Genomic DNA, 22,182 nt, shown 5'->3' with positions numbered 1-22,182 from the left:
TTTGAAAAGCTGTGGTTTGCTGTTTAATGGTCACACTTAGCCTGGGACTGACTGGATAGGAGGCTGTTTGCCTCTCTCTGTAGGTACTAGAAGTGTGTAAGGTGCCTGGGGAGGTTGATACAAAACAGTTGTGCAGTATGTTATTAATAAACCACAAAAAACCCCCGTAGTACGTTTTGATATAAGAAAAGGAAAAGCAATTTAGAACTTGTTTAGAAAAATACAGTTTTACTTGCAGTTTTACTTGGACTTTACAGTGCTGTCAAAATCCTGTCAACTCATTTGGAAGCTTTTGAGGATGAAAGTTTCAGCTTTGAAACCCCCTGCTTTGACCTTTTCCTCTTTATTCTATATTGTCTCGCATCAGGATGTCAAACTAAACTGTTTCTCATTATTCAAAAGCCCTCTTGCAGCTTTTGCAGAGAACTTCAGGATTCTGTGGGCTTGTTTCTGGCTGAAGTCAATTGTGAAACAGAGGTCTTCCCAGAAACAGGCTTGCCACCCTATAAACCCGAGCAGTTGAGTCTTGCCCAAACCTGTGCCATGAACCCAGGACTAAGAACCTGGTATTTCAATGAAGCTCTGGCATTGCTGTTCTCTGTGGCTGTAACGCAGTCAGGCAGCTTACCGGTTGCTTCACTTCAGTCTCTGAAGAACTGGAATATTCACTTCTAACTCCCGGGTGTCTTGTTGGGAAGGTCCTTTGCAGGCTCTTTGCCCAGCTCCTCGGGGAGGGGCCCACAGGAAAGCTTTGTACCAGGGCTGCTGGTGTGAATCTTCACTCTTGGAACAAGCTCATCTGCCTGAATCCTTTCTGGTTAGTAACACACAGTTCTGTGTGTGCCATCCTGCTCCCATTGTTGTCTTCAGGCCTTCCCAGCTCTTCACAGACAGACTGATCCCAGGGCACAGGTATTTTTTTCCAGTCTTGAGGACCCATCTTTTAGGGCTGTTGGTTTTGCTCGGCACACTGCTGGTGTGTGATAATGTAACGTGAAAAATGATGTGTTGGTTGTAGTAGTCAAGAAATTCCAGAGCTGTTCCTGTATGGCAAAGACTGGGTGGAGGCCTTGCTATAAATACCACATTTCAACAGGTAAAGCTTTCAGAGCACTTTGTCCCCTCTGAAAAGCTCTAATTGGCTCAGAAGGATGGGAGCCCTGCCTTTGGCCTCACAAGTTTACACCAAGGCAAGGTGCTGTGCAGAGCCTCCTGGAGACAAACTGCTGCAGCCCTGCCTCAGTAACAGAAGCTGTGGTTACTTAAGGGGAGAGACTTCTTGCAGCAGGAGCTCAGGATGTGAAAGTCTGGCCCCACGTGTGTGTCTGTCACCAGGTGCGTATGCTGTGCTTGGCCTGCCTTACCTGGGACAGGAGCACTGTGTGGTGTGTTAGCAAAGCTGGAAACGCTCACTCTGGTGATAAGTTTGATTTTGGTTTTAGCTGAGTAGTTACAGTCCTGAAGTGCCAGTGAGCTTTAATCAAGATGCTTATGCTCTGGTCATAGCTGTGCTGGAGATGGTTTTGGTTTGGGTCTTTTTTTTGGGGGGTGAGGGAGAGGTGTTTATTTTGGACACAAGTCTTGACCAAAACCATGCAGATTTTTAGGTGCCCCATTTGAGTTGCTTTAAGATCTTTGATTTTATTCCAGAAAGCACTGAGCAGCCTCCCTCTGAATATAACACCTCTGTTAAATGAGGTGTTATTAAATGAGGATTAAAATGAAACCCTTTTAATTATCTAGTAAAAATATATTACAATTAAAGTACTTAAAAGATATGCTGGAAACCTTGGCCATATTTAGATACAGCTTTTCCTGACCATTCTGGTTTGACAAACCGGTTATTCATCTTCAGACATCTTCACGACCCCTTTAAAATAAGAGTAAAAATGACTCAGTTATAACAGCAATGTTTCTGAGTTGTGCATTACATGTATTTGTGAGAGGCTGACTCAAAACGCTTGCTTTTGAAAGGTAAGATGTGAATGGGGACTAAAAGCGTGATGTTCTTTGTTCAGATTAGAATCGTGTTTCCAGCGCTTTGCAACTCTCCGGAGTGTCTGTCGCGTCCTCCCTAGGGTCAAGCTTCAGCAACTGAAAACCAGTGTGCTGGCAACACAGGAGGAGCTGTGTGTCTGGCTCAGAGAGTGGTGAGATCATGCGAAAGCCTTGCTCAGCCCTTGCTGTGTGGAGACGGACAGGGGGATTTTCCCAAACGCTGCTCAGACCTGCTTGTCCTGTTAATAACGTGTCAAATTGTCTTCCCACCTCTTTGCTTTGGGGGTATCCCTCCACAGCATGGCTTTGGGGGTTAACAGAAAAAAGGGGGGGAGGAATCCCCCCCCCAACATTCCAAGCCCTGAAACCTTGAACTTCGAAAGAGAAGGCATGTGCTGAGTTGTGCAAACAGAGCGTGGTGTGCCAGGGGTGAGCAGAGCTGCCTGAGCCATGTGCTGGCCAGAGCCCTAGTTTTGTACATGGTAAAGGACAGGGCCAAGCTGGGAGGATGCTCAGCCCCTGCAGCACAAAACTGCACTAACAGTTCCTGCAGGTTAGACAGTAAATGTACAAAGTGTCTTATAAAGCCATGACTGCAGTGAGCCCCCCACCCAAGAGCTGGGGAGGAGACAGGAGCTTGTATGAGGCAGGAGAACAGGATTTGCAGTATCATCTGAATCCCAACTATATGGCTGAGCAAATTAACCCATGAGTAAATAACCCCCAAACTGTGGAAATCTTCACATGGCTACAGCAATGTGATTCCCATTTTCATTATGACTGGAACTTAATGGATGGCTAAAGTTTGACCAAAAGGCATTTCTTGTGTCAAAATGAAAAATTACAGATCAAAAGGGTGACTTTGCAGACAAACATATCGATCTACAGCCGGGGTGACACAGACTTCCTGGAAGAGAGCCCAGAAGCATGTCTGTGTTTAAAGTCAAATGGCTGTAGCCTTTTACCACTGATGAATAAAAAATGGTTTAGTCTGCATGCCGAAGGCTTGGGCACAAACAGAAATTACTCCATTTGTTCTGCTGGAGAAGCAGGTACATGTTTGCAAATAGTAATCCACTGGATGCTGCAGTATCCAACAATGTAAGCAATGACAGTGAGATAGGAAATGTGACCTTCCTCCCTGTTGAAAACTCTGTTTATGGCAACTGTAGAAGAGGCAAAGTGAGTCTCTTCATACTGTGTGCAAGGGACAGTTACTGGAGGCCCCTTCTCTAGAAACGTGAGGAGGGGAGCAGTGGTTAAGTTCCTCTGTGAGGATCCCAGTTGTATTTTTGCTTTGGTACAGGAGTGGCAACTCTTAGAGCAGCAATTGCTGAGGCTGCTGTTGTTGTCATCTCTAATTAGATACTAATGACAAGGTCCAGGGAGACAGGATGAATGAAGGGGTCAGCAGAGCATACTGGTGCTGCTCCTATGAGAGCAAGGTGTAACATCATGAGTGGCAGCAGTGGGACTGTGACTGAGCTCTGTGGGCACCCAGGAGAGGGAGCAGGAGTCCTGACTGTCGTGTGTGTAGTGCAGAGCAGTGCTCCATGCCTTGGGCTCCCCAGGGAACCCCTGAAAACAGAATTCAAATGGAAAAAGGGGTACTGAATGGTTCTGTGAGGCCCAGAAGTGCCAGCTGACACTCCAGGCAGTGTGTCTGAAATGAACTTCAGTTATTCAGGGAAGAAGGAGCAAGGGGGATGGATGGAAGATTTCTGATCCCATCTCCTGTCTCTTTAACCTCAGCAGCACAGGGCCTGCTGCCCACAGAAGCCCTGCTCCTCTCCCTCTTTCAGGTGCTTATTCACGTTCCTAACTGTAAACCGCATGAAAAGAACAGAGGTTGTGGAGTCTCCATCCTTGCAGATGTTCAGAGGCCACCTAGACACAGTCCTAGGCAGCCTTCCTTAGGTGACCATGCTTAAGCAGGGAGTGGACCAGGTGACCTGCAGAGCTCCCTTCCAACCTCAGCCATCGGTGATTCTGTTAAACTCCTCTGCCTTTAAAGTGTTCTGTTTGCTGCTGCCTGAAAGACCTGAGGCCAAACCTGCTCCTGTACTAACAGCAGTGGCTTCTTCAGGTCTCTGACTGTGGCTCGCCATCTCCTTTGTAGCTGTGGTAATTCAAGCTCTAGTGCTGAGTTGGTGCAATCATGTAAGTTAAAGAAGTTAAACTGTGGAGGAATTCAAGGCAAGGACAGCCTAATATAGAATTTAATGTTCACTGTCTTCGAAGAAGCTATAACAAACCTAGAGGGGAAGCTTAAGCTTAAGCAAGAGATGGAGCTATCAGCCAGCATTGCAAGTATGTTAGAGGGTTCTTGGGAGTCCCAGCCTGCAACTTTTATATCTTACTGCTGGGCACTGTGGCCTTCATTGAACCCAGACAGTCACGAGAGCCTGAGGGGACTGTGAGGACTGTGCATGGTCCATGGAATCCTTGTCACTAATTTCACAAGGATTGTACCCAAGTTCAAACACGTATTTCATCATAGAAAAAGGAAAGCAGAAGACACATGAGGCATAGCTGGGTTTAAAGCCTTGCTTCATACTCTCAGGGTGTAAATGGGAGGAGTAATACTGTGACAGTATTCACAGTCTTGTATAGTCCTGTGAACGGGGTCCCCCCTCAGCAGTCACTGTAGTGCTTTGGTGCCCATGCAGTGAGAAATGAGCTCCCCCTTTAAGCCTGAGCCTGCTCCCTGTGAGCCTTTGCTTGAGCCGAATTCCTCACCCCTGTCCTTTCATCACTCCAGGCCCAACTAAAAGAGTACTTGTGAGCTACCAAATATAGAGCACACACAATTTCACAACTGGAACTTGCAAATGCTGGAGTGGATTTCATGGACTGAAGCCCCCCAGGGAGGGAGCATTACAGTAAATAATGTTAGTGTATTTGTCTAATCCCTGAAGATTGTGGAACATAGGATTAGAGTGGGCTAAGGGGATTTCCCCATTGACAGCTGCTCCCCTGTGCACAAACACACACACCATCTCTTTATCTGTAACTCATTCAGCCCTAAAGAATTTCAGCTGCATATGGCCCTGTGCATAACGTGACCGTTGATTCCACATCTGGTTACACATATCTGTCTCCCCCAGTAATTGTCTTTAATAGACACAATTGGGGATGAGGTAGTTGTACTAAGAAGAGACATAGCTCTGTGTTTTAACAGGAAGCCATTATTTCTGAGCTTAATCATTGCTTGTTAGTCTTGTGATTTTTCTCCTCTCCCCCATACATGCACAAGCACACATGCTTTAAATGTGAAGGTCCCATTCATCTTGTAGTGACAGTGTGCCAGAGGTTCTTTGAATGGGCAGAGCCCTGGCCAGTGAACAGAGAACCAGACCATGTCCGAGTGGTTACCAGAAAGATGCTGGAGCTCACCGGTGTTAACGTGGGTGCTCAGAGCTGAGCAGCCAGGTTGTAGTAAAGATCCTGGAAGGACTGCAGTTTTGGTAAGTCTTTAGTAGACGTGGCTGCTCAGTGTTGCTGCAGAGGTACGTGGGGGCAGCCCAGCTCCTTCCCATAGATCATATGTGCCCATTTTGAAACTTTTAATCATAAACTTGTTATTCATAGTGTTCTGATTTAAACAGAAGTCAGACTCTGAGTCTCCAGCATGAATCCATATTTTCAGGTGAAGACCAGGGAATTTCATGCTGTGCCATCATGGAGTTTCAGTTACTTCTCTTGCTACATCATGTTCAAGTTTAACTTCTTTGACAACCCAGTCTCTTTGTCAACAAGGCCTGATGCCGAAATACCAAGCTCTTGGCTACAAGCCCTGCTTGCTTACAAACTGCTTAGTGCCACACGCTGGAGAGTTAACAAATCAATGGATCTGCTTGCAGAGAGAGTATTGCATAAGCATAGGCAGGGTTGAAAAAGAAAAACTCAGATTAATGCATGCATGCAGTTAGCCCACACTGCATCCACAAGGTCTAAGGGTGTCCTGGTCAGCTTCCCTCCTGACTTTGGAGGGAGTTCCAGAGTCCACACAGAGTCCAGATACACACCAGAGTGAAGGCTTTGTGAAGCCTTTGTGGAGACTTATAAAGAAGCTGCTGCATCTTGTTCATGGCTCTTGTAAAAATGTTTTCTCCTTTTCCAAGCAGGGCTATTTTCAGAAGTGGTAGAATCTATTGTTCCGCAGTTATTGTTCTGGGCTATTGTTGGCCCCATGTTATTAGTGTATTAGCCCCTTGGCTGCCAAACTGCTTGAAACAAACTACATGTGCTTATTTTTAGAATTGGGAAAGTTGTGGTGCTTTACAGCTTGATACGCTTGCGATTGCATCTGAGCTGAATGCAGAGCTAATCCTCTTCCCAGCTCCCGTCCAGGCGGGGGCTGTAGTCATGCATTCCCAGCAGAGGGGCTCTGCACACCATGGAGAGCAGCCAGCAGGTATTTGAGAGAGGAGATGAAGTCCTAAGACCTGACCTTCTCAGGTACAGAAGTACCTCCTGCCAAGGGAAGACTTGCCTGAAATGTGCCATATCCAGTTACCACCAAAGGGCTGCCAGTGGAAGTGGGTACGGGCTGCCAGCAGCTGAGCATATCCCATGGGATTGGGTTCTCTGTGTAAGAGCTCCTGCTGGGCAAAGGTGTTGTGTGAAAGTCTTGCCCTGTTCTCATGGAAATTAAGAGGCGCTGCACATGAGTACCAGCGGGGGCAAGAGGCAACATGTATGAGGCTGCTGAAAGCAGCAACTGGAACAGTTGGTCAGGAGATCACTAAGCAGGATGCCATCAGCTTAATTAGGAAGAAACTTCTCTCACGTGCTCTCACCATACGCATAGGCACATCACTTGCTATGAATGTGTTGTGTTCAGCATTGGTCTGTGGTGTTCTGAGCAGCTCTTTGATACAGATAAAGGGCAAAAACTGTTAAAAAAGAATGAGTAGAAGAGGTTGGTGAATGTGATGTGCGTCTGTGTAACAGTCCCTTAATTTCTAACAGCTGAGGCCTTTCCTCATTCAACCCAAGTGATTTAATGTGGAAATCTTAATTTCTGTCAGTACTCAATGGGCATCATCCCTGCAGAACATGTTATTATGTGTCACCATTCGTTTCTGTACCTTCCATCATCTTATTTCCAAACTGCTCATACAACTTCTTTCCTTTTTCAGACTTTTTTGCCCATGGCCCATGATTCACTTTGCATTCTGCTATAGGTTTTAAACACCATGTTCCTTGGCTCTAAATATGCATCAGGCTTCCAGCCAAGGAACATGTTTTGTGTAGAGGATGCTTCGCAGGGGTGATTGAGAGCAGTTACTTGACCAATCAAGTACAAGTTCTCTCTGCTCTGCTCTGTCCACACAAGACAGGTAGAGTCCTTTGCCACATCCACAGTGATGCTGGTATCATAAAGCTCTGAACATGCAAAATCTTCTAGTACAACCTGCATACACGTGGCTGTTTTATGTGTCTTCTGTATAGTCGCAGGGCAAAAATCCAGTGTAGACAGCAGAGATGTGCATGTGTTCTGTTGAACCCAGATATTTAAAAGATGAGTCCTCTGGATTCTGGCTTTGTTTTTGTTAGCTTTAGCTCTTGATGCCCAGTTTGGAGCTGCTTGATTAGCTGAGGTTTTCCTACTGGGTACAAAAGGTATGACTGAGACATTCCAGTGTGTTGGTAATCCCATCCTATCCTGTAAGTTCACCATAGTCTGCATCTCTTATGGGCCTGCTGCTCAGCTCCCTGGAGCTGTGTTCCTGCTGCGATCATCAGTGAACATCACCTTGATTGCCAACATCTTGCAGGAACAGGGAGTGATGTCCCCTATCTTTGTAGGACAAAACCTTGAAGCCAGTCCTTATATTTCTGATGGCTTCAGCATGCTGTTCGATGGGTCATTACTTTGTACCACACTGGAGTAACCTGTGCAGGGTATGGACATGCAAGGAGCTGAAGCTCAATGTGGTGTGTCTGTGTGTGTGTGCTCTGTCCCCTTTTTTGTAGCAAAGATTAAAGGAAGGTGCGATTAGTGTCCAGCCCCTGTGACCTGTGGGCAGGGCCCATGCATGCTGGTTTGGTACCCAGAGCACATTAAAAGCTTCATTCCAAAATGTCCAGGTGTGGTTGTGCAGAGGAATAATGCCAGACCAAAAAGCAGGAAGAAGGAAAATCCTCTTGTAGTATTTTCTCAAAGCACTTTTTAAACTGAGCATATGTATGAATGAATGGGTCTGCACAAAACCTCTATAGATTGTGTACCCTGGATTGCTGTACTTTGCGCTTGGGATTTCTCAGTCCTACAGACATTTCTCCCAGTCTCACTGGATGTGTAAATGAAAATAGGGAGGACGCGGAGGGGAGAGCGTGTCCTCTGACATCCCTGTGACAGGGACAAGGGCTCTACACGGCTACTCGGAGGCATGCAGGAGGGTGGACAGAAAGAGCTGCATACAGGGGATGTCTCGAGAGATGAGGAGCGGGTCAGGGCTGCGGGGCGTGCGGAGGGGATGCCGCCGCCACTGGGTGGTGTCCGGGGTGATGAATGGCTGGATGCGCGGGGCTTGCAGCGCGGCCGAGGGTACCCGGCGCTCGGACCGCCGCACGGGGAGCCCGGCCCGGGCAGCTCCGCAGCCGCAGCTCCTTCGGCGGCTCCATCCGGCCCCGCTGCCCCGGGCACCCCCGGCCCGGTGCGGTCCCCGCCCGGCGCCAGCGGCGATGAGCGGCCGCCAGGGGGCGCCGTCCGCCCTCGGTGTCCGCGGGGCGCGCGGGCCGGCACGGCGGGGCTGCCCCGGCGGAGGCGCCGGCGGGAGGAGCGCGGGGAAGGGCGGGCGGCGGCGGGACGGCGGCGGGGGCCGCGGAGCGCATTTCCTGCGCGGTGCGGGGCCGGCGGCAGCGGCGGGGAGGGCCGGGGGCGGGGGGGGGCAGCCTGGGAGAGCCTCCAAAGCCGAGCGGAGCCGGGGCTGCGGCGGGAGCTGCCCGGCGCAGGGGTGGGGACTGGCCGCTTCCTTAAACGGCGCGGGAGCGGCGGAGCCGGCCCGCACCGCCCTGGTGCGCTGGGCCGCGCCGACCCTCCCGGGCCGCGGCCGCAACACGTGGAGCAAACTTTCGAGGGATGCGTGCCTGCCGCCGGACAGAAACTCCGCCGCTCCGGGACTGCGCCCCACGCTGCTGCGAGCAGCTCGACTCTGCCGGTTTGAGGGCGCCGGGGGTGGGGGCGGCTGCGTTTTGGGGCTGGTTTTGTTTTTATTTTCTTCATTTTTTCTTCTTCTTTTTTTTTTTTTTTTTTCCTTTTCCCCTTGATTTCTGCCTTTGGGGGCTCAGGGCTTTTTTCCTCTGTTCCTACTTCTCTGTCGGTCGAGACTTTAGAAGCTCGCTGGGCGAAGGCAGCGTTGGAAAAGCCGAGAGAAACGTTGCCATGTCCCTTGTGGCGGCGGGTTTGGTTTTTTGCCTTTTTCCTCTATTTTTTAATTGTGTCTTTGGCAAAGGCAAAGAGAAAGGGTGGAAAAAGTCTCAGAATGGTCGGTGCCTGTTTCAGTACCCGGCTGGGCTGCGGGGACCAGGAGCGGGGACCGCGGTCGCCCGCTGCTTCTCCCCACTCGGTGATAGCTTAACCCGGGTCCTTCCGTGCGGGGTCGCGGGGACCTGCGGGCCCGGGCAGGGTGGCGGCCGCAGGCCCCCCCCCCCGAGCCCTCTTCCCGTGCTCCCTCCTCCATCGGAGCAGGTAACGGAGGGGCCGTTCGAACCGTTCGGGGTGTTTTCGCTTCCCCTTCCCCGCGTACGAAGTTCCCGCAGGAGCGGGCTCGGGCTCGGCGGTGCCGAGTCACGATGCGCGTCGGGGCCCGGCCCCGGGGGCTGCGGGCCCGGCCCGAGGTGTGGGACTGGCTCCGGGACCCCTCGCAAGTTCGGGAAGGGGCGGCGCTGGCCGCTGTCCCCCGGCCGGGGCTGTGGCTGCTGCCCAGGGGGTGATCCCGGTGCGGGGGGCTCGGCGCTGGCAGCGGGCACCGGCCGGAGCGAGGAGTTCGATTCAATGCAGTAATGAGAAATCGCAGCCCGCGCCTGATGGGCGAGCTGAGGGCTGGGTCTTTGCGGGCGAGATGAGAGGTTCGTGTCTTCAACTGGCCTACAAAGTCCCAGTTCTCGGCTCCCAGGACCTGCCGGGTTCGCAGCGGGCGAAGATGGAGCGCGGCGGCGCTGCTGCCCGGAGCCGCGGGGATCCGGCCCAGCCCGGCGCGGGCATCGCTCGCTCGGGCCGTGCCGCCGTGCCCGGAGCCGCCGCTTTCCTGGCGCTGGGGCGGGTGGGTGCCGTAGGGACCGGACGGAGCTGGCGCTCCGCGAGCCGTGAGTGCGATTCGACTTCTTCCACCTCCAAAAGGGCCTGAACCGGGCGCGTCTGACCCGTGCCTGCGGCTCCACTCCGGGCCCCGACGTGCCGGGCTCGGGGGACCCTGTGCCCGGGCCCGGCCTTGGCAGGGAGCGAGCGCCCGGTTTCGCTCCCTCAAGGCCATGTGCGTCCTTCTCACCCCTTTCGCTTTCAGAAAACATGCGTGGTTTTTCTTACCTTTTCAAACAATTATTATTAACAACTCAAGTCACGTAAGAAGCGGTTTGGCACCCGGTAATTCTCATCCTCTTCACTCAAGTGCTTTTACTGCCCTTCCTACCGATGTACCTTACCGTTTGTCTTTGATTTCGATTCGGCACACTGCACTGCTGGAGACACTGGTCTGTGCCCCTTTGGGCACAGTGTATGTGCAACTCTGGATACAACTCTTTTACTTATATAGTATCGTATTTATAACTTCTGTGCCCCTCTGTGTTATGTTACATTTTAAGTTCTTGGATTAGAATTATTTTGAGGATCCTCACAATTCTTTTGATTTATGTAGAGCCGTTTCTACTTCTGTCTTGTGAAGTCGATGGTGCTGGCCTGGAACAAGGGAAAAGGCCAAGTGGCCACAGTGTTCTGCTGGCTGAGCTCTATACAAGCAAATGGAAAATTAAAATCTTCGGGGGGGGGGCGATTTATGCCACTTAGAATTTCATTCTCTCCCTTGTGGAGCATTGCAGGGCTCTGCGTTCTGCACGTGTGTACACAGGGATTTACACACTCGGTGCAACTTTCATGCTCTGATCTCGGGGGATTTTTGCAAACCAACCGTTTTCAGTGCTGTAATCTGTAGCATTTGCCTGTAAAAACAGCAATATCGGTGTTTCAGCTAGGAGAGAATTGCACGCAGTACTGCAGCCCTCTGTGGGGTTTTCTTCAGCCCTTTGTATCCAGGCACTTGTGCACAGCATACTGAAATGTACATTACCAGCTATTCCTCTGATGTGTGCTGGGGCACACAGGCTGTGCCCGTGTGCAGCGCCTGCGCTGCCTGGCTCTGGGACAGCAGGCGCACTCAGGTTTGCTTGGGCCTGTTCTCTTTATAAACCTGTTTGTAAGAACTAGATGGGAGCTTCCTTAGAAACCCACATTTAAAGGAAAGTTGGTGCCTGTTTGTTTCCCCCGTGTGCCCATTGTCCCACAGAACTGTCTGGTGGCCACGCGAAGGGAAGGTATGTGAGAGTAAGGAGTAAAGGCAAAACTTGTGTTGCCTTTGAGGCGAGGCAGCCGTTCGGGACCGTGCTGCTGCCTGTTTGCAGCCCTCTTCTCCCTGCAGATCTGTGGCTCTGAACGAAATTAATCTGCAGTGAAATCACAGAAATGTGATTCTAATCATCTGCCTGGAACGAGACGGAGCTGCGAGAAGATGAGCAGAGGGTAAAAATACTTGAGGCACGCAGGGCCCTATCATTAACATTAAAACCCGATGGTGTGAAAGGGGGGACAGGGGTAGGTTTCTGTGCCTCTTTAGCATGAGCCTTCCAGCTTCTTGTAGAGCTCCTGAGGTATCTCTGGCGAGCAGCGGATTGTGCCGAGGTTGGTTGTGGTGCTCGTCAGGCTCTTGGGTTAGCCGGTAGGCTAAGCTGGAGTTTTCTCTTCCATAGATCTTAATTGTGGTTTGCCTGGTGGAGCTGAGTGCAGGCTGCGTTTGGCTCCTGTCAGGTCGAACATAATCTGGACGGTTTTTTCCCAGCAATAATTGGTTTCTTCCTGCCTTTAAGTAACTCTGGCAAGTTTCTGCCCCCCAAAAATCTAACTTGCTGTGCTGCCTCGCACAGCTACAGCTCCTGTCTTGATTCGAGTGCATCACTCGGGATTCAGTCGAAACCTGGCTTCCCTGGGGAGAGAGCGCTCAGCGTTTTGTGGTCATCAGGACTTGTTAAACGTGTACACTTGAGCTTCCAGCTCCCCAGTCATTTTTAGGAGTTGTTTTTCTTAATGGCATTTGCCATGAGGGAAAGGATACAAATTTCCAAGCAACATTTATGTGTTTGCACTAGCTGGATACAGTTCATAGCTGCTGGAATTGACAGGCTTTCTGATAGGAGGAATGTACTTTGTTTTCTCCATTCACCTACATTACTAGTGAATATTTAGATGGTTGCCCCATGCACTGCATTGATGGGCGCCTTCCCACTTCTGCTGGTGCCCCAAAGAACCGTAGCATCATAGAACAGAACATCCAGTGCAGTGCAGATGTGTTTCCCAGCATCTGTTTTACACTGTTGAGTTTAAACATTCTCTCTGAATTCCAGCTCAGGCTGGAAGGGCACATTCCCTCATGCCCCTGATGACTTTTTTGGGGGGTCAGATTACAAAGTAAAACTACTTTGTTTTATTTTGAACTAATATTGCTCTGCAGGCTGGTTTGGGGGCAGGCAATGGTTTAGCACTTGGCAAATGCTGCTAAAGAAGAGGGTTCAAGCTTTTGCTGCGAGTTGTGGAAAGCTGTTAAATTACTGTTTTAGCTCTGAAGGTTTCCTAATGTCCTTTGCTCTCTCAGATGCAGACTCAGTTATTCCTTCCCCCCCCCCCCCCAAGTTAATAATGGGGCTTTGTTTTATTTTCACTTCTAAACTTTATGCCTCTTGCTAATCTTCCTGTGTGTACAAATATGCTTTCTTCATCAGTCAGACTTGGCAATGCTTAGGCCACACTGAGCTAGTTCTGGGCAGTACAGCAAGGCTCTCTGTTTATCAGTGCCTTTCTGGGGCAGTTTATTACACTGTGGCAGTGACATTTGCAGCCTCCTGAAAGAGCTGGTAAATATTTGGCAGGTTCTGCTCCTTCAACAACAAAAAAAAAGGCTGTATTTTATCGGTGATAAGGCCTGAAAGAAAACGCTCTGGGCATGAAGGGCTCGAGCTGTTGGGCAGAAGGGTGGGGTTTGTGCAGGATATTCTTTGAATTGCCCAGAGTGAAGTCAAATGTTTGCCTGCAATTTAGGAACCGCTGTTCCTCTGTGTTTGCAGAGCGAGACCTTCAAGCCAGGGTTGTATTTTATATTGCAGGAGGGCACAGAGCACAGTGGCTGGGTTACAGGCCCATGTAATGAGGGGCAGGTTAGACTGAGACCCTGCTTGTGTCAGCTCTGTTGTTCATAGACACCTTTCACGGGAGCCTGGACATGTGTGTGGTGGAGCCATGCACTCCTAGTGAGGCCTCAATTCCCTAAGAGTGAAACATCCAGCATCCCCCTGCTGGGACACTTTCCTCACCATTCCTGGGCCCATCTCTCATTCCTGGCCCAGCTCTCGCTGCAGGCCAGCTCTTAAACACACCCAGGCAAACCAGGCATGGAGGAGAATGTGCTTTTCCTTTCCCACTGTGGGCCTGCTTGAGGAAATCCTTCCAGCTCCTGCTGATTTTGTCACTTCCCTTCCTGAGGACCCAGAAGTGGTGGCTCCCAGAGGGGAGAGGAGGAGGGCTGGGGCACCTACAGGAGGCTGCAGGGTGGCTTCTGCCGGCCTCTCTGAGGCCTCAGCCCCTTCCTGCAGGTCACTGACATCCCCGTAAAATGAGACAGACTGGTGGTATCTGCGTGGCTTTCCCAAGGCACAGTCCTGTCCCCTGTGCCAGGTACAAGCTTTGCTTAGTAAGGCAGAAATCCCTTAGCAGAGGGATTTCTGCTTTCTGCTTGGGTTCATGTGCTTTGGGGAAGCAACTGAGAAAGGGGTGTGTGTGCATGTGGTGGTACCAACAGCAGGATTACAACTGCCAGGATCCCAAGGAGGGGAGTGTCTGATGCTGGGGTAGGAAACCCTTCCTTGCTAAGGGCAGAATCGGTCTTTTATATCCCGTCACCAGCCTGTGCATTCACACAAACCTTAGTGTGAGCCAGCAACAGTGTGGAAAAGAAATCATGTGGCTGCAGACTGAAGGAAGTGAGCCAGGGTGATGCTGGTCTGGAGGCAGCTTCCTCTTCCCTGCCTGATGGACTGCGGATTCAGGGCCTATTTCTTTAGCACTCAATAACCAAGTATTTCCAAGGCATTGCTTGGTGGATGTGATTTTGTGTGGATTTTACTTGGATCTTAGTGCCCTATTGGTTTAGCAGGGTTAGGCTGTCAGGTTTTTCCCTTTTGTGGCAGCAGGCAATGGGCCTTTGTTTTTCCTCTCCTTTGGCAGAAATTCCTTCACGGTGTCCTGAACGCCCATGTGGGTGGATGATGTGCCCACATTCCATGGCATCATGCAGGACCTCAGTCTTTTCCCAATACTGATTTGTTAGTGACACCATTTATAGATCCAGGCCTGGACTCTGGAATCCGAGGTTGTGCCTGCTACTGTTGACATTCATTAGGACTATTCTAATTACAAAGCATCCCATCTGAGCACAGCTTTAGAGCCTTGCTCTGCCAGTTGCAGTGCCGATGGCAGCCCATGAGGAGTGCACTCTGCTTCGGGTGTTACGTTAAGGAGTGAATGTTATCCCAAACTGTCTGATCTGATGGAAGGGTCAGTCCTGTTCCCCAGAGGTAGGGCAGGAATTCTTCCCATCCTTTTCCCGGTGACCTCTTGATCAAATGGAATCGTGACATTCCAGTGCTTACAGCTGGTCTGAATCTCTAGGAATGCCCTCATTTTTCAGATCCAAGTATGGAATTTCCTCACACAGTAAAATTTGAAAGCGGATTTCACTCAGTGAGATGGCTTTGTGTGATTGAGAGCTTTTAAAATATGGTGAGGAATACCATTTAAAACACTCTGATTTAATTCAGTCAGCACCCTGTAGGAACTGACATACAAGTGGCCCAGAGGGCTGCTAAAATTAGTCATGGTGTTATGTTTTGGGGAAGAAAACCCCTCTCTGGAAGGCGCTCTGCTGTTACACAGAGAACAGGGCTTTTGAGCGCGATGCTGTCAACAGGGTTAAATTCAAGTATGCAAGTGCTGCAGTTGAAGGAATGAATTCCAGAAGCTGTGTACTGCTCAGCTTCGTTGCAGAGCGATGCTCAGGTTGGGATAGGCAGAACTGCTGCGTGCTGAAACATCTGGAAAAATATCCCATTTCCCCAAAGCGGAATTCTCTTGAAGCGCAGCAGCGATCGCTGATACTCGAGCAGGAGGAGCCAACAGCAACCTACCAGGGCTGGAAAATGAATCAAGAGTTTACAGAGTGAAACTGTGTCAGGAACCAGGACTTTGATTAGGATCTCTCATTTAAAGCAGCAGCTAATTCGGAGAACTGGGACTTTCCAGGCTGCAGGGATTGGTGGGACAGTTTCTGCCGGGCCCAGGAGCTCGGCTCCTTGGCGCTTGGCTTTTGAGTCTTCCGATGAATTCCAGTGAAACAAGTCGTGGCAAACTGATCTGGAGCTTGGGAGCCAGAACATGCATGAAAAATCTTGTATGAAAAGAGAGATTGTTTCCTAAAGAAGAATTTGAATGTAGTTCTGTTAAAATATGCCCCATTTCAAACTGTAAAGGCCGTTTGGATAGTTTATGAAAGAGAAAAGTTTCCTCGGTTCCAGCATGACGGGTGCTTTTTACACACCATAAAAGTAGTCCTGAAGTCTCAGCTGCATTTAAAATGTTTCCTATTACAAAATCTGCTTTGACTACAAAGATATTTTGGATAATTGTGACTTCATCTGTTCAGTTTGAAGGAAATACTTCTGGAGGAGGGCAGCATTCCATGCAAATACAACAGTTGTACAGAACAAGAAACAGGAAGGGGCATAATAAACAAGAGAGCTTTGGCCCATTTTAATTTACCTTGGACCATAAACCCAGATAATGTAATTTGTGAAAAAAATGTAGATATTTCAGCATCCTTTCTTTTCCAGTGCTGTGCATTATTCAGCAGCACAGTTAATGGTGTTTTATAACGAGCTTTCAGTACATTAAGAGTGTGTGTTTCACGTGAACTATCACACACACCCCAAAACCAGCTTAATTTACATTTTAAAACCAAATGATATTGTTTTAAACGACTGCATGAACAACAAAATTCAGCTGAGTAACATAAGCTGAATTCCTTAAATCTGAGTTAATAAAGAGCTTTCACAACCTCATCCAAACCAGACTGTAGCAAAGGAGCAGAACTTCACTGAGTCATTTCACAGTATTTGTTAGCTGCGACTCAAAGTGCTACACTGAGATTAGAATTACTCCAAGCCCCAGCCTAAATTTAGCTCTGGGATTCACATACTGCACTCACTTCACTGGAAGAGTTTGGTTTGCTTGTAGCATATTTGAGCTAGCTTTGCATCTCCCTGGGGAATAAATTACAGCCTGAATGAGAACATTCACACACATTTATGACATTAATGCCGTGTGCAGTCGGAGGTTCTGCAGGCATTCAGCCTTTAAACTAACACTGTCTCTACCTTCCTGCCAGGGCTTTATTTGATGTCTGTATCGATGGCCATTAAGGGCAGTGAGACACAATGAAACAACATCTTCCTCATGGTGTTTCTTTGCAGACATCTTTGCAAACACAGTAACAAGCTCCTCACTTTACAATTTCCACTGAAGTGAACTCTTCCTCTGCTCCCAGCCCAGCCCCATGTGAGTAACTGCACTTGTGTAGAGTTGTTTCACATGCCCCAAATAAAAACGTAATAAATCCAGAGTAAGGAAAACGCTTATGAGCCAGTTTAAGGTGTTATGTAATACTGGTTATATAAAGTTTTGGATGTCTCTATACTTTTAAGAGATTCTTGCCTTCACAAAGAACACAAACTGCACTTTAATTTCAAAACATCTGATATGAATTTAATCTTAGAGTATAAACTGGGCTTGTAGATTGTCTGCATCAGGGAGTGAATTTACAGCTCTCCAAAGAAACAGCAGGTGTGCCTGTTGCTAAATAAAACAGCTCCTGTAAGCCAGTGGAGATATCCCTATCTGCACCAGCTCAGGATTTGTCCTGAACTCCCATTTTGGGGACTGGTGATGGTTTTGGATGAACAGCCATAAGCACATCTATTATTTTAGAGCAATACATTGAGAAACACGTGGAATTCTGCGGCTTTCAATCCTTTTCTAACTTCGAAGTGTGTTTTCCAAGTGGCAATATTTCGTAACTAGCTTGCTAGCAGTGTTACATTAATGCTGGATGATGGTCAGTTGTTCGCAGGCGGCAAGCACAGGTTTAAGTGCTTAAAAATGTATCTAATGAGGCCATTGCAAAGCGCAGTAGTTGTGCTGTAAGTTGGTGTTGACTGCAATGGAGTTGCACTGGTTTATTCCCCTGAAGGCCTGACCTGACGGGCTCCCAAAATCAGCAGTGTTTCTTTAGGGACCCTGCTTGTGCAGGGATTCCATCAGAGTTCCTGTGCCTCTTTCATGCGGCCTGTGCAGGAGATGAACGGGATTGATGTGACTGAGATCTTCCTCTCCCCTCTGCTTTCCCCTCTGAGTTAATCCATACCTGGAAGAAAACAGGTTAGTGCAGGTGTGAAAAGGTAGTACATCCCGATACAGCTTCCAGAAATCATCACCCACAAGCATAATTTCCACAGCAACTAAAATATGGCCAAATATATTTTTCCCCTTAAATGAAATTTGCTACAGCTTCGCTATTCCATGGCTTTGAACGTAACAGCAGTGCTGAGCTGTGCTGGGGTTACCTGGCAGCCAGGAAGGTGAAGAGCTGAAAGGAACAGTGAAACTGAGTACACTGATGGTGGTGGCAGCCCTGAAGTCAAGTGAACAAGAGTACCAGGGAGTGGACAGAAAAGGGTTTCCACACTCTGCACACTCCTGCCAGCCAGTCCTGCTGCTTACGGTCTGTGATGTCTGCAGTCTGTCAGACCAAAGGAAAGTGACCTGCATATGCTCACAGAAAAGTACTCTGATGAACCAAAACCTTACTCACCACAGCAAGGGTAGGAGCAAAGCCTCTTGTTCATTAACAGCACTTTCAGAGAGATTTCCCCCTTTCCCAATAATTTCTTGTGCAACCTATGCAGTATTGAATTGCAGTCACAAACCTGGACATTGGTAGAGCTTTAACTGACACCACCTCATTCTAATTAAAGTGTGTCATTAAGAGCACCTGGCAAAATGATTACTAAATCATCTACAATGGAGCTCAGTTAACTCCATCAGCTTAAAGTGGGTCCTTGGTCTGGGTTCCCTCTCAAGGCAGAGGGAAGGAGAGATGGCTCCAGGGTCAGACCCATGAGGGTGGGAGGCAGCACCCTCTGAGGTACAGCTCTCATCATGCTCATCAGAGGGAGTTTGAACAATCAGCTTTTAGTTAATTTATTACATTCAGCAAATGAGGGGGGTGCTCCTGTGACTTTTACTGCTATAGGGAGCTTTTGGGTCTACAAGGTTGGACCCAAAACCAGTGGCTTTCCCAGTGGTTCCAGAACCTGTATCTGGCAATCTGCTCCCTTTAGAAAAACACTTCAGGAGTTACCACTGTGAAGTAATACTGACAGGAGAGAAAAAGGCACGGAAACCCTCCCAAACCTGGAGCATGAATGCTGGGCTCCTGCTAATATAGACTGCATTTTTCTGTAGGGTATTTTACTGCATTTTATAAAAAAGCAAGCATATAAACTTAGAGCAAAAGACCAACATCTTAAGCACTGACATAGTTTAAAAGCTCAAGGTCCCCATATTAGTTCTGTGAGAAGCATGAAGGCATCTGGACTTAGCCAACCTCTCTATGGTGACTGTGCTTTTACCTCTTCTCTGGTGTGTCCTGGTATCCAAAATGGGTGCTTTTCATCAATGTACTGGATACAAACAGCATGTGATGGGATTAGGTGGGAGGTGCAGCCAAAACATTTATCAGTCATTGTATCTGTTTTCTTCCTCAAAGGCGGCTTCCTTCAGAGACATGCGCCTCCTCCTGTAATCACACCCTGGGCACCCTCACTTGGTTGCTGACAGTTGCTTTGCACATGCTTTGCTCTAACTGAAGGCTCTTGGCTTGTCAATAGTCAGTGATTCCAGTGGGTGAGCTTGGCCATGGGTGTTCCCTGATGGCGATGCTCAGGCTGGCAGTGCCTGTGGGTCACACGCCTGCTCTTGGCCCGACCATCCAGGTCCCCGAGCAGGGAGCTCCTCAGTCATCAGAGGCAGTTGTGTGTTAAAACAAGAAGCGGAGCTTTCAGGTCCCAGCCTCCTCCGCTCGCTCCTCCCTGGGCCATGGATGCAGTCTGGCCTTCCTGAAATTATTATAAACTGGGAATAAGCCATTGCTGGAAAGGTGGAAAAGCGCAGTGAAAAAATGCCCGGATCATGCACACTGGCTAATGAAATGTGAATTTTCGTGACCACCCATAGCTGATGCACATTTCATGCTTGAGTGCTTCCGTGTGATGAGTCCACTGCTAGCAGCAGCAGCAGTTTTAATAACATGCTTCATATTTTTGTTAGGACTTTGTGCATTTCTCAGACATAAGGGACCTAATCCCAAAGTGTGCAAATGAAGTTCTTGCCTGAAGCCATACTCAGACAAAGTGAAAATTAAGCCCAAAGCTTTTTAAAAGCTTCTGAATGATAATAAATAGCTGATGTTTTAATGCTAATGTATTCCTATAATTTACACACTATATTAATACCCATTATCAGTTTTGGTGTGAAATATGGGAAGACTAGGTACAGAAGTTGTGATTAAAAAGTCAGAAACCAAACTTTGGGTGAATCCTTTGGAGCGTGTGAGCACAGGAGTAGTCTTATATTCTTTGTACTTCCTGAACCTCAAAGAATTGGAAAATGAGGAGCATCAGAACACCTGATAGATCTACTTAAAGCTTCAGGTCAGTAACATGCTTAAGCACATGCTTAACTTGGAGCATATGATTAATCACATCCCTGGTCCATGGAGTAATTAAACATGTGCCTATGTACTTTGTACAGCGCTGTACCAGCCTGCAGGCGTTCTCTAAATACTGGTGTGCCTGAGAAAGTGGTGAATCAGAAAGTGATTTTTGGCTGGAGTTTGGAAATGAGCTTAGAAGAGTTTGTTAGGCACCCAGGACTCGTTAGATTTGAACAGCTATGGAAAAGCTGGTCTTGTTAGCAGAACTGCGTAAGGAGCAAGGTGTGGCCATTTACCTTATGGGAATGCTGTAGGTTTGTCTGAAGTGAAATGATTTTAAAATCCCTTTGCTTGGCAATTTCCTGCTGCTCTCCTGTAACTGCTTCCCTCTGTGCCGGACAGACCAGATTCTGTCCCAGGAAAGCCCAAGCCGGGCAGCTTGCGGCTGGCAGCTTCTCTCCTAAGTCGCTGGTGGAAGTTTAGGTACGTGCAGAACTGGAGGCAGCAGTGGTGGGTTGATGCCAGCAGCACGGCTGCTGCTTTTCCTGTCTTGGGATCGGTCTGGGCACAGCGCTGCGGTAACGCACTCCTCGGGACTGCTGGTCCCTGTGCGCTGCTGCTCCCCATCCCTGCACCTACCAACTGCTCCCCTCTCTCCAGCCCTCTGTGCTGGGGGCCATACCCTTGGGCTAAGCTGCAGTAGCAAACTCACCAGGTGATGGTGGGTTCCTGGGCAGAACTGGTCTCGGGCTCTTCCTGGCTATGGTCTGAAAGTCAGCATGAGCAGGAGACCATTATCAATAGGCTGTTTGGGTGCAAGCCCCATTCTTTTAGTGGCTAAGAGACTTTTAATAGGGCAGCTGTGGCCAGACAGCCTGGTTGGCCATGCCATGGTTCATTTACTAGGAGCCATGTAACCTCTTCCAGGCACAGCCCCTCCCCTGGTGTTTTTCTCCTGGTGTTCTCCCTTCCTTGTGCCAACCAGGTTACTGTTAGCTGTCACACCAGCCAGCTCCCTTCTGGGTTGCTCTGGGGGTGTTTTCCCAACGTGCTTGTCTGGCTGTGTGATTTGACCAGGCAGCGCTGCCATCCTCCTCACTGCCAGCCTGAGCCAGGGAATGGTCTCTTGCCACTCGAGATGGGTGAGATGTGGCAGCCTCTAGAAGACTTTTTAATGACTAATTGTTTTATTTTATATACTTAAAGTCAGTTAGCTGCTTTGATTTCCTTGTTCTCCAAGGCCTCTGCATATAAATGCTACTGAGGTCACCATAATGAGGCAAGTCAGTGTAGCATCAAATGTTACTACTCCAACTATTAAGCTGCTATTAGCTCTCTGAATGGTGGGAGGCTCGTTTTCAAAGCAGCCTCGGTGGAAAGTCTACATAATGTGTTTGCTTATAAAACTTTGTAATTTTCAAAGGGACCCAGTCAAGATGAACAGGACCTGAATGTACCATCTCCTAAAAATAACCCTGTCTTACCAGCTCCTCTGCTGATGCTGGGGGAGGGAGGGACACGAAGTGATGCTCTCAGCTGAGCACTGCAAACAAGTGGAAATGTAAAGCCAGGAACTGCTGTTCTTCCCAACCTGTTCGTGGCTGATGGCATCTCCCAAACGCTTGGTGCAGCTGTGCTATGGCGCAGTGTCTCTTGTGGGCAGGATGGCTGGGATGGATCCTGACAGTCATGGATTTGTTCTCCTGTACTTCACAGTTAATACTTTCTTAGGGACCTCTCTCTCCTGTAATTTTCAAGATGGTGATCAGCCCGATCTTGGTTTTGAGAGAAAGAAACTGAAACAAGCTTCTTTAAGAAGGCAACCCCCATGGAAGTGGTCTCTGGAAGCCGCCTTTGCCACCATTTCTCCACAGCAGCTCATTAATTTCAGGGCCACACTGGTATCAGTTATTGTCTTGCCATGATGTCCTGGAGTCAGCTGCAGCGCTGGGAAGTGTACAGTGCAGAGTCCATAGAGCTGTGGTGTGGTTTTGGCTGCTCTGAAGGCAGCCCTTCATCTTTTTCAAGCTACCAAGAGCAAACACTGCTGCCATCTAAAACCAGAGGCTGAAGCTCTTGTCCGGGCAGAGCT

At 48.8% G+C, this 22,182-nt stretch overlaps 1 protein-coding gene and 1 long non-coding RNA gene across 5 annotated transcripts in view; one reads left to right on the top strand and one right to left on the bottom strand.

Annotated features, from left to right (window-relative positions):
• The window catches only part of LOC133225184 (uncharacterized), a 32,118-nt gene that overhangs the window by 5,205 nt on the left and 4,731 nt on the right, over positions 1-22,182 (top strand). The window contains exon 1 of one of the 4 annotated variants that reach the window (XR_009729048.1): positions 1,203-1,335. The exons of 1 other annotated variant lie outside the window; for it this stretch is intronic. This is a non-coding gene — a long non-coding RNA (uncharacterized LOC133225184). Of the gene's footprint in view, positions 1-1,202; positions 1,336-9,469; positions 9,698-10,057; positions 10,315-22,182 lie in introns of those variants that run through there. 2 more of the 4 variants (XR_009729047.1, XR_009729049.1) reach the window with 2 other exon arrangements.
• The window catches only part of COPRS (coordinator of PRMT5 and differentiation stimulator), a 168,149-nt gene continuing 162,024 nt past the window's right edge, over positions 16,058-22,182 (bottom strand). The window contains exon 8 of the transcript XR_009729045.1: positions 16,058-17,741. The gene's annotated coding sequence lies outside the window, so the exon portion shown is untranslated. The remainder of the gene's footprint in view (positions 17,742-22,182) is intronic.

Source organism: Neopsephotus bourkii, unplaced genomic scaffold, assembly GCF_033783945.1.
Source record: "Neopsephotus bourkii isolate Nb327-2 ecotype Australia unplaced genomic scaffold, CSIRO-AGI_Nbou_v1 NB_1749, whole genome shotgun sequence".
In the NCBI taxonomy this organism is placed as follows: Eukaryota; Metazoa; Chordata; class Aves; order Psittaciformes; family Psittacidae; genus Neopsephotus; species Neopsephotus bourkii.
Note: the sequence above shows the minus strand (reverse complement) of the source record. Positions and strands in the feature narration are given on the sequence as shown.